Source organism: Pristiophorus japonicus, chromosome 25 (genome assembly GCF_044704955.1).
Source record: "Pristiophorus japonicus isolate sPriJap1 chromosome 25, sPriJap1.hap1, whole genome shotgun sequence".
Classification (NCBI taxonomy): Eukaryota; Metazoa; Chordata; class Chondrichthyes; family Pristiophoridae; genus Pristiophorus; species Pristiophorus japonicus.
In genome coordinates this window covers 13,969,468-13,980,452 of record NC_092001.1, presented here as the reverse complement: position 1 = coordinate 13,980,452, position 10,985 = coordinate 13,969,468, and positions in this window count along the sequence as shown.

Here is a 10,985-nt window from a genome sequence, read left to right as displayed (position 1 = left end):
AGAGGGTGATAAATACAGACCTGGAGAGTACAACAAATACTGACCTGGAGAGTACAATAAATACGGACCTGGAGAGTACAATAAATACTGACCTGGAGAGTACAATAAATACTGAACTGGGGAGTAAAATAAATACTGACCAGAAGAGCGTAATAAATAGTGACCTGGAGAGTGCAATAAATACTAGCCTGGACAGTACAATAAATACTGACCTGGAGATTGCAATAAATACTGACCTGGAGAGTAGAATAAATACTAACCTGGAGAGGGTAATAAATACTGACTTGGAGAGTACCATAAAAACTGACCTGGAGAGGGTAATAAATACTGACCTGGAGAGTACAATAAATACTGACCTGGAGAGTCCAATAAGTACTGACCTGGAGAGTACAATAAACACTGACCCAGAGAGTACAATAAATACTGACCTAGAGAGTACAATAAATACTGACCTGGAGAGGGTATTAAATACTGAGCTGGAGAGGGCAATAAATACTGACCTGGAGAGTACAATAAATACAGACCTGGAGAGTACAATTAATATTGACCTGTTGAGTACAATAAATACTGACCTGGAGAGTAGAATTAAAACTGACCTGGGGTGTACAATAAATAATGACCTGGAGAGAACAATAAATTGTGACCTGGAGAGGGTAATAAATACTTACCTGGAGAGGGCAATAAATACTGACCTGGAAAGTACAATAAATACTGACCTGAGAGGTTAATATATACTGACCTGGAGAGTACAATAAATACTGACCTGGAGAGTACAATAAATACAAACCTGGAGAGTACAATAAACGTGACCTGGAGAGTACAATAAATAGTGACCTGGAGAGGGTAATGAATACTGACCTGGAGAGTACAATAAATGCTGACCTGGAGAGAGCAATAAATACTGCCCTGGAGAGTGCAATAAATGCTGACCTTGAGACTGCAATAATTACTGACCAGGAGAGAACAATAAATTGGGAACTGGAGAGGGTAATAAATACTTACCTGGAGATGGCAATCAATACTGACCTGGAAAGTACCATGAACTCTGACCTGGAGAGTACAATAAATACTGACCTGGAGAGTACAATAAATACTGACCTGGAGAGCACAATAAATACTGACCTGGAGTGTACAATAACTACTCACCTGGAGGGTACAATAAATACTGATCTGAAGACTACAATAAATACTGACCTGAAGAGTACAATACATACTGACCTGGAGAGTACAATAAATACTGACCTCGAGTGTACAATAAATACTGACCTGGAGAGTACAATAAATACTGACCTGGAGAGGACAATAAATACTGACCTGGAAAGTACAATAAATACTGACCTGGAGAGGGTAATAAATACAGACCTGGAGAGTACAATAAATACTGACCTGTAGAGTGCAATAAATACTGACATGGAGAGCACAATAAATGCTTACCTGGAGAGTACAATAAATACTGACCTGGAGAGTACAATAAATACTGAACTGGAGAGTTCAATAAATACTGACCTGGAGTGTACAATAAAAACTGACCTGGGGAGGGCAATAAATACTGACCTGGAGAGGGCAATAAATATTGATATTGAGAATGCAATATATACTGACCTGGAGAGTACAATGAATACTGACCTGGAGAGTACAATAAATACTGATCTGGAGAGTACATTAAATACTGACATGGAGAGGGTAATAAATACTGACCTGGAGAGGTTAATAAATACAGACATGGAGAGTACAATACATACTGACATGGAGAGGACAATAAATACTGAGCTGGACAATACAATAAACACTGAGCTGGAGAGTATAATAAATACTGACCTAGAGAGTACAATAAATACTGACCTGGAGGGTACAATAAATACTAACCTGGAGTGTACAATAAATAATGACCTGGAGAGTACAATAAATACTAATCTGTAGAGTACAATAAATACTGACCTGTAGAGTACAATAAATACTGACCTGGACACGACAATAAATACTGACATCGAGAGGACGATAAATACTGACCTGGAGAGTACAATAAATATTGACCTGGAGAGAACAATAAATACTGACCTGGTGGGTACAATAAATAATGACCTGGAGAGTACAATAAATACTAATCTGTAGAGTACAATAAATACTGACCTGTAAAGTGCAATAAATACATACCTGGAGAGGGCAATAAATACTGACCTGGAGAGTACAATAAATACTGACCAGGAGAGTACAATAAATATGGACCTGGAGAGTGCAATAAATACTGACCTGGAGAATACATAAATACTGACCTGGAGAGGGCAATAAACACTGACCTGGAGAGTAAAATAAATACTGACCTGGAGAGTACAATAAATACTGACCTGGAGAGCACAATAAATACTGACCTCGAGTGTACAATAAATTCTGACCTGGAGGGTACAATAAATTCTATTCTGGAACCTACAATAAATACTGACCTGAAGAGTACAATACATACTGACCTGGAGAGTACGATGAATACTGACCTCGAGTGTACAATAAATACTGACCTGGAGAGTACAATAAATACTGACCTGGAAAGGGCAATAAATACTGACCTGGAAACTACAATAAATACTGACCTGGAGAGGGTAATAAATACAGACTTGGAGAGTACAATAAATACTGATCTGGAGTGTACAATAAATAATGACCTTGACAGCACAATAAATACTGACCTGTAGAGTGCAATAAATACTGACATGGAGAGTACAATAAATGCTTACCTGGAGAGTACAATAAATACTGACCTGGAGAGTACAATAAATAATGACCTGTAGAGTACAATAAATACTAGTCTGTAGAGTACAATAAATACTGACCTGTAGAGTGCAATAAATACATACCTGGAGAGGGCAATAAATACTGACCTGGAGAGTACAATAAATACTGACCAGGAGAGTACAATAAATATGGACCTGGAGAGTGCAATAAATACTGACCTGGAGAATACATAAATACTGACCTGGAGAGGGCAATAAACACTGATCTGGAGAGTAAAATAAATTCTGACCTGGAGAGTACAATAAATACTGACCTGGAGAGCACAATAAATACTGACCTCGAGTGTACAATAAATTCTGACCTGGAGGGTACAATAAATACTATTCTGGAACCTACAATAAATACTGACCTGAAGAGTACAATACATACTGACCTGGAGAGTACGATAAATATTGACCTCGAGTGTACAATAAATACTGACCTGGAGAGTACAATAAATACTGACCTGGAGAGGACAATACATACTGACCTGGACACTACGATAAATACTGATCTGGAGTGTACAATAAATAATGACCTGGATAGTACAATAAATACTGACCTGTAGAGTGCAATAAATACTGACATGGAGAGTACAATAAATGCTTACCTGGAGAGTACAATAAATACTGACCTGGAGAGAACAATAAATACTGACCTGGAGAGTTCAATAAATACTGACCTGGAGTGGACAATACAAAATGACCTGGACAGTACAATAAATACTGACCTGGAGAGTGCAATAAATACTGATCTGGAGAGTACAATAAATACTTACCTGGAGAGTGCATTATATAGACCTGGAGAGTACAATAAATGCTGACCTGGAGAGTACAATAAATACTGATCTGGAGAGTACAATTAATACTGACCTGGAGAGGGTAATAAATACTGACCTGGAGAGAGTAATAAATACTGACCTCGAGTGTACAATAAATACTGACCTGGAGGGTACAATAAATACTGATCTGGAGACTACAATAAATACTGACCTGAAGAGTACAATACATACTGACCTGGAGAGTACGATAAATACTGACCTCGAGTGTACAATAAATTGTGAACTGGAGAGTACAATAAATACTGACCTGGAGAGGACAATAAATACTGACCTGGACACTACAATAAATACTGACCTGGAGAGGGTAATAAATACAGACCTGGAGAGTACAATAAATACTGACCTGGAGAGTACAATAAATAATGACCTGGACAGTACAATACATACTGACCTGGAGAGTGCAACAAATACTGACCTGGAGAGTGAAATAAATACTTACCTGGAGAGTGCAATATATACTGACCTGGAGAGTACAATAAATACTGACCAGGAGAGTACAATAAATACTGATCTGGAGAGTACAATCAATACTGACCTGGAGAGGGTAATAAATACTGACCTGGAGAGAGTTATAAATACAGACATGGAGAGTACAATAAATACTGACATGGTTAGGACAATAAATACTGAGCTGGACAATACAATAATCACTGAGCTGGAGAGTATAATAAATACTGACCTGGAGAGTACAATATATACTGACCTGGAGAGTACAATACATACTAACCTGGTGTGTAGAATAAATAATGACCTTGAGAGTATAATAAATACTAAACTGTAGAGTACAATAAATACTGACATGTAGAGTACAATAAATACTGACCTGGACAGGACAATAAATACTGACATGGATAGGACAATAAATACTGACCTGGAGAGTACAATAAATATTGACCTGGAGAGTACAATAATTACTAATTTGTAGAGTACAATAAATACTGACCTGTAGAGTACAACAAATACATACCTGGAGAGGGCAATAAATACTGACCTGGAGAGTACAATAAATACTGACCTGGAGAGGGTAATAAATACTGACCTGGAGAGAGTTATAAATACAGACATGGAGAGTACAATAAATACTGACATGGTTAGGACAATAAATACTGAGCTGGACAATACAATAAACATGAGCTGGAAAGTATAATAAATACTGACCTGGAGAGTACAATAAATACTGACCTGGAGAGTACAATAAATACTAACCTGGAGTGTAGAATAAATAATGACCTGGAGAGTACAATAAATACTAATCTGTAGAGTACAATAAATACTGACCTGTAGAGTACAATAAATACTGACCTGGACAGGACAATAAATACTGACATGGATAGGACAATAAATACTGACCTGGAGAGTACAATAAATATTGACCTGGAGAGTACAATAAATACTAATCTGTAGAGTACAATAAAGACTGACCTGTAGAGTACAATAAATACATACCAGGAGAGGGCAATAAATCCTGACCTGGAGAGTACAATAAATACTGACCAGGAGAGTACAATAAATATGGACCTGGAGAGTGCAATAAATACTGACCTGGAGAATACATAAATACTGACCTGGAGAGGGCAATAAATACTGACCTGGAGAGTACAATAAATACTGATCTGGAGAGTACAATAAATACGGACCTGGAGAGTGCAATAAATACTGACCTGGAGAGTAAAGAAATACTGACCTGGAGAGTACAATAAATACTGAGCTGGAGTGGGTAATAAATAATGACCTGGAGAGTACAATAAATACTAACCTGGAGAGTACAATAAATAGTGACCTGGAGAGTACAATAAATACTGACCTGGAGACGGTAATAAAAACTGACCTGGAGAGTACAATAAATACTAACCTGGAGTGTACAATAAATAATGACCTGGAGAGTACAATAAATACTAATCTGTAGAGTACAATAAATACTGACCTGTAGAGTACAATAAATACTGACCTGGACAGGACAATAAATACAGACCTGGAGAGGGCAATAAATACTGACCTGGAGAGTACAATAAAAACTGAGCTGGAGAGTAAAATAAATACTGACCTGGAGTGTACAATAAATAATGACCTGGAGAGTACAATAAATACTAACCTGGAGTGTAGAATAAATAATGACCTGGAGAGTACAATAAATACTAATCTGTAGAGTGCAATAAATACTGACCTGTAGAGTACAATAAATACTAATCTGTAGAGTGCAATAAATACTGACCTGTAGAGTACAATAAATACATACCTGGAGAGAGCAATAAATACTGACCTGGAGAGTACAATAAATACTGACCAGGAGAGTACAATAAATATGGACCTGGAGAGTGCAATAAATACTGACCTTGAGAATACATAAATACTGACCTGGAGAGCGCAATAAATACTGACCTGGAGAGTACAATAAATACTGATCTGGAGAGTACAATAAATACGGACCTGGAGAGTGCAATAAATACTGACCTGGAGAGTACAAGAAATCCTGACCTGGAGAGTACAATAAATACTGACCTGGAGTGGGTAATAAATACTGACCTGGAGAGTACAATAAATACAAACCTGGAGAGTACAATAAATAGTGACCTGGAGAGTACAATAAATACTGACCTGGTGACGGTAATAAATACTGACCTGGAGAGTACAATAAATACTAACCTGGAGTGTACAATAAATAATGACCTGGAGAGTACAATAAATACTAATCTGTAGAGTACAATAAATACTGACCTGTAGAGTACAATAAATACTGACCTGGACAGGACAATAAATAATGACCTGGAGAGTACAATAAATACTAACCTGGAGTGTACAATAAATAATGACCTGGAGAGTACAATAAATACTAACCTGGAGTGTACAATAAATAATGACCTGGAGAGTACAATAAATACTAATCTGTAGAGTGCAATAAATACTTACCTGTAGAGTACAATAAATACTAATCTGTAGAGTGCAATAAATACTGACCTGTAGAGTACAATAAATACATACCTGGAGAGCGCAATAAATACTGACCTGGAGAGTACAATAAATACTGATCTGGAGAGTACAATAAATACGGACCTGGAGAGTGCAATAAATACTGACCTGGAGAGTACAAGAAATCCTGACCTGGAGAGTACAATAAATACTGACCTGGAGTGGGTAATAAATACTGACCTGGAGAGTACAATAAATACAAAACCTGGAGAGTACAATAAATAGTGACCTGGAGAGTACAATAAATACTGACCTGGTGACGGTAATAAATACTGACCTGGAGATACAATAAATACTAACCTGGAGTGTACAATAAATAATGACCTGGAGAGTACAATAAATACTAATCTGTAGAGTACAATAAATACTGACCTGTAGAGTACAATAAATACTGACCTGGACAGGACAATAAATAATGACCTGGAGAGTACAATAAATACTAACCTGGAGTGTACAATAAATAATGACCTGGAGAGTAAAATAAATACTAACCTGGAGTGTAGAATAAATAATGACCTGGAGAGTACAATAAATACTAATCTGTAGAGTGCAATAAATACTGACCTGTAGAGTACAATAAATACATACCTGGAGAGCGCAATAAATACTGACCTGGAGAGTACAATAAATACTGACCAGGAGAGTACAATAAATATGGACCTGGAGAGTGCAATAAATACTGACCTTGAGAATACATAAATACTGACCTGGAGAGCGCAATAAATACTGACCTGGAGAGTACAATAAATACTGATCTGGAGAGTACAATAAATACGGACCTGGAGAGTGCAATAAATACTGACCTGGAGAGTACAAGAAATCCTGACCTGGAGAGTACAATAAATACTGACCTGGAGTGGGTAATAAATACTGACCTGGAGAGTACAATAAATACAAACCTGGAGAGTACAATAAATAGTGACCTGGAGAGTACAATAAATACTGACCTGGTGACGGTAATAAATACTGACCTGGAGAGTACAATAAATACTAACCTGGAGTGTACAATAAATAATGACCTGGAGAGTACAATAAATACTAATCTGTAGAGTACAATAAATACTGACCTGTAGAGTACAATAAATACTGACCTGGACAGGACAATAAATACTGACCTGGAGAGGGCAATAAATACTGACCTGGAGAGTACAATAAAAACTGAGCTGGAGAGTAAAATAAATACTGACCTGGAGTGTACAATAAATAATGACCTGGAGAGTACAATAAATACTAACCTGGAGTGTACAATAAATAATGACCTGGAGAGTACAATAAATACTAATCTGTAGAGTACAATAAATACTGACCTGTAGAGTACAATAAATACTGACCTGGACAGGACAATAAATACTGACCTGGAGAGTACAATAAATATTGACCTGGAGAGTAAAATAAATACTGACCTGGAGTGTACAATAAATAATGACCTGGAGAGTACAATAAATACTAATCTGTAGATTACAATAACTACTGACCTGTAGAGTACAATAAATACATACTTGGAGAGTACAATAAATACTGACCTGGAGAGTACAATAAATACTGACCTGGAGTGCACAATAAATACTGACCTCGAGTGTACAATAAATACTGACCTGGAGGGTACAATAAATACTGATCTGGAGACTACAATAAATACTGACCTGGAGAGTACAATAAATACTGACCTGGGGTGCACAATAAATACTGACCTCGAGTGTACAATAAATACAGACCTGGAAGGTACAATAAATACTGATCTGGAGACTACAATAAATACTGACCTGGACAGGACAATAAATACTGACCTGGAGAGGACAATAAATACTGACCTGGACACTACAATAAATAGTGACCTGGAGAGGGTAATAAATACAGACCTGGAGAGTACAATAAATACTGACCTGGAGTGTACAATAAATAATGACCTGGACAGTACAATACATACTGACCTGGAGAGTGCAACAAATACTGACCTCGAGAGTACAATAAATACTTACCTGGAGAGTGCAATATATACTGATCTAGAGAGTACAATAAATACTGACCTGGAGAGTACAATAAATACTGATCTGGAGAGTACAATAAATACTTACCTGGAGAGTGCAATATATACTGACCTGGAGAGTACAATAAATACTGACCTGGAGAGTACAATAAATACTGATCTGGAGAGTACAATAAATACTGACCTGGAGAGGGTAATAAATACTGACCTGGAGAGAGTTATAAATACTGACCTGGAGAGTACAATAAATATTGACCTGGAGAGTACAATAAATATTAATCTGTAGAGTACAATAAATACTGACCTGTAGAGTACAATAAATACATACCTGGAGAGGGCAATAAATACTGACCTGGAGAGTACAATAAATACTGACCAGGAGAGTACAATAAATATGGACCTGGAGAGTGCAATAAATACTGACCTGGAGAATACATAAATACTGACCTGGAGAGGGCAATAAATACTGACCTGGAGAGTAAAATAAATACTGATCTGGAGAGTACAATAAATACGGACCTGGAGAGTGCAATAAATACTGACCTGGAGAGTACAAGAAATACTGACCTGGAGAGTACAATAAATATTGACCTGGAGTGGGTAATAAATACTGACCTGGAGAGTACAATAAATACAAACCTGGAGAAGACAATAAATAGTGACCTGGAGAGTACAATAAATACTGACCTGGAGAGGGTAATAAATACTGACCTGGAGAGAGTTATAAATACAGACATGGAGAGTACAATAAACACTGACATGGTTAGGACAATAAATACTGAGCTGGACAATACAATAAACACTGAGCTGGAGAATATAATAAATTATGATCTGGAGAGTACAATAAATACTGACCTGGAGAGTACAATAAATACTAACCTGGAGTGTAGAATAAATAATGACCTGGAGAGTACAATAAATACTAATCTGTAGAGTACAATAAATACTGACCTGTAGAGTACAATAAATACTGACCTGGACAGGACAATAAATACTGACATGGATAGGACAATAAATACTGACCTGGAGAGTACAATAAATATTGACCTGGAGAGTACAATAAATACTAATCTGCAGAGTACAATAAATACTGACCTGTAGAGTACAATAAATACATACCTGGAGAGGGCAATAAATACTGACCTGGAAAGTACAATAAATACTGACCAGGAGAGTACAATAAATATGGACCTGGAGAGTGCAATAAATACTGACCTGGAGAATACATAAATAGTGACCTGGAGAGGGCAATAAATACTGACCTGGAGGGTACAATAAATACTGATCTGGAGAGTACAATAAATACGGACCTGGAGAGTGCAATAAATACTGACCTGGAGAGTACAAGAAATACTGACCTGGAGACGGTAATAAATACTGACCTGGAGAGTACAATAAATACAGATCTGAAGAGTACAATAAATACTGACCTGGAGAGAACAATAAATTGTGACCTGGAGAGGGTAATAAGTACTTACCTGGAGAGGGCAATAAATACTGACCTGGAAAGTAAATGAAATCTGACCTGGAGAGTACAATAAGTAGCGACCTGGAGAGTACAATAAATACTGACCAGGAGAGCACAATAAATACTGACCTGCAGTGTACAATAAATACTGACCTGGAGAGTACAAATAATACTGACCTGGAGTGTACAATAAATACTGACCTGGAGGGTACAATAAATACTGATCTGGAGACTGCAATAAATATTGACCTGAAGAGAACAATACATACTGACCTGGAGAGTACAATAAATACTGACCCCGAGTGTACAATAAATACTGACCTGGAGAGTACAATAAATACTGACCTGGAGAGGACAATAAATACTGACCTGGACACTACAGTAAATACTGACCTGGAGAGTGTAATAAATACAGACCTGGAGAGTACAATAAATACTGACCTGGTGTGTACAATAAATAATGACCTGGACAGTACAATAAATGCTGACCTGTAAAGTGCAATAAATACTGACATGGAGAGTACAATAATTGCTTACCTGGAGAGTACAATAAATACTGACCTGGAGAGTACAATAAATACTGACCTGGAGAGTTCAATAAATACTGACCTGGAGTGTACAATAAATAATGACCTGGACACTACAATAAATACTGACCAGGAGAGTGCAACAAATACTGAACTGGAGAGTACAATAACTACTTACCTGGAGAGCACAATAACTACTGACCTGGAGATTACAATAAATACTGACCTGGAGAATACAATAAATACTGACCTGCAGAGTACAATAAATACTGACCATGGGAGAGCAATAAATACTGACCTGGAGAGGGCAATAAATATTGATATTGAGAGTGCAATATATACTGACCTGGAGAGTACAATATATACTGACCTGGAGAGTACAATAAATACTGGTCAGGAGAGTACAATAAACACTGACATGGAAAGGGT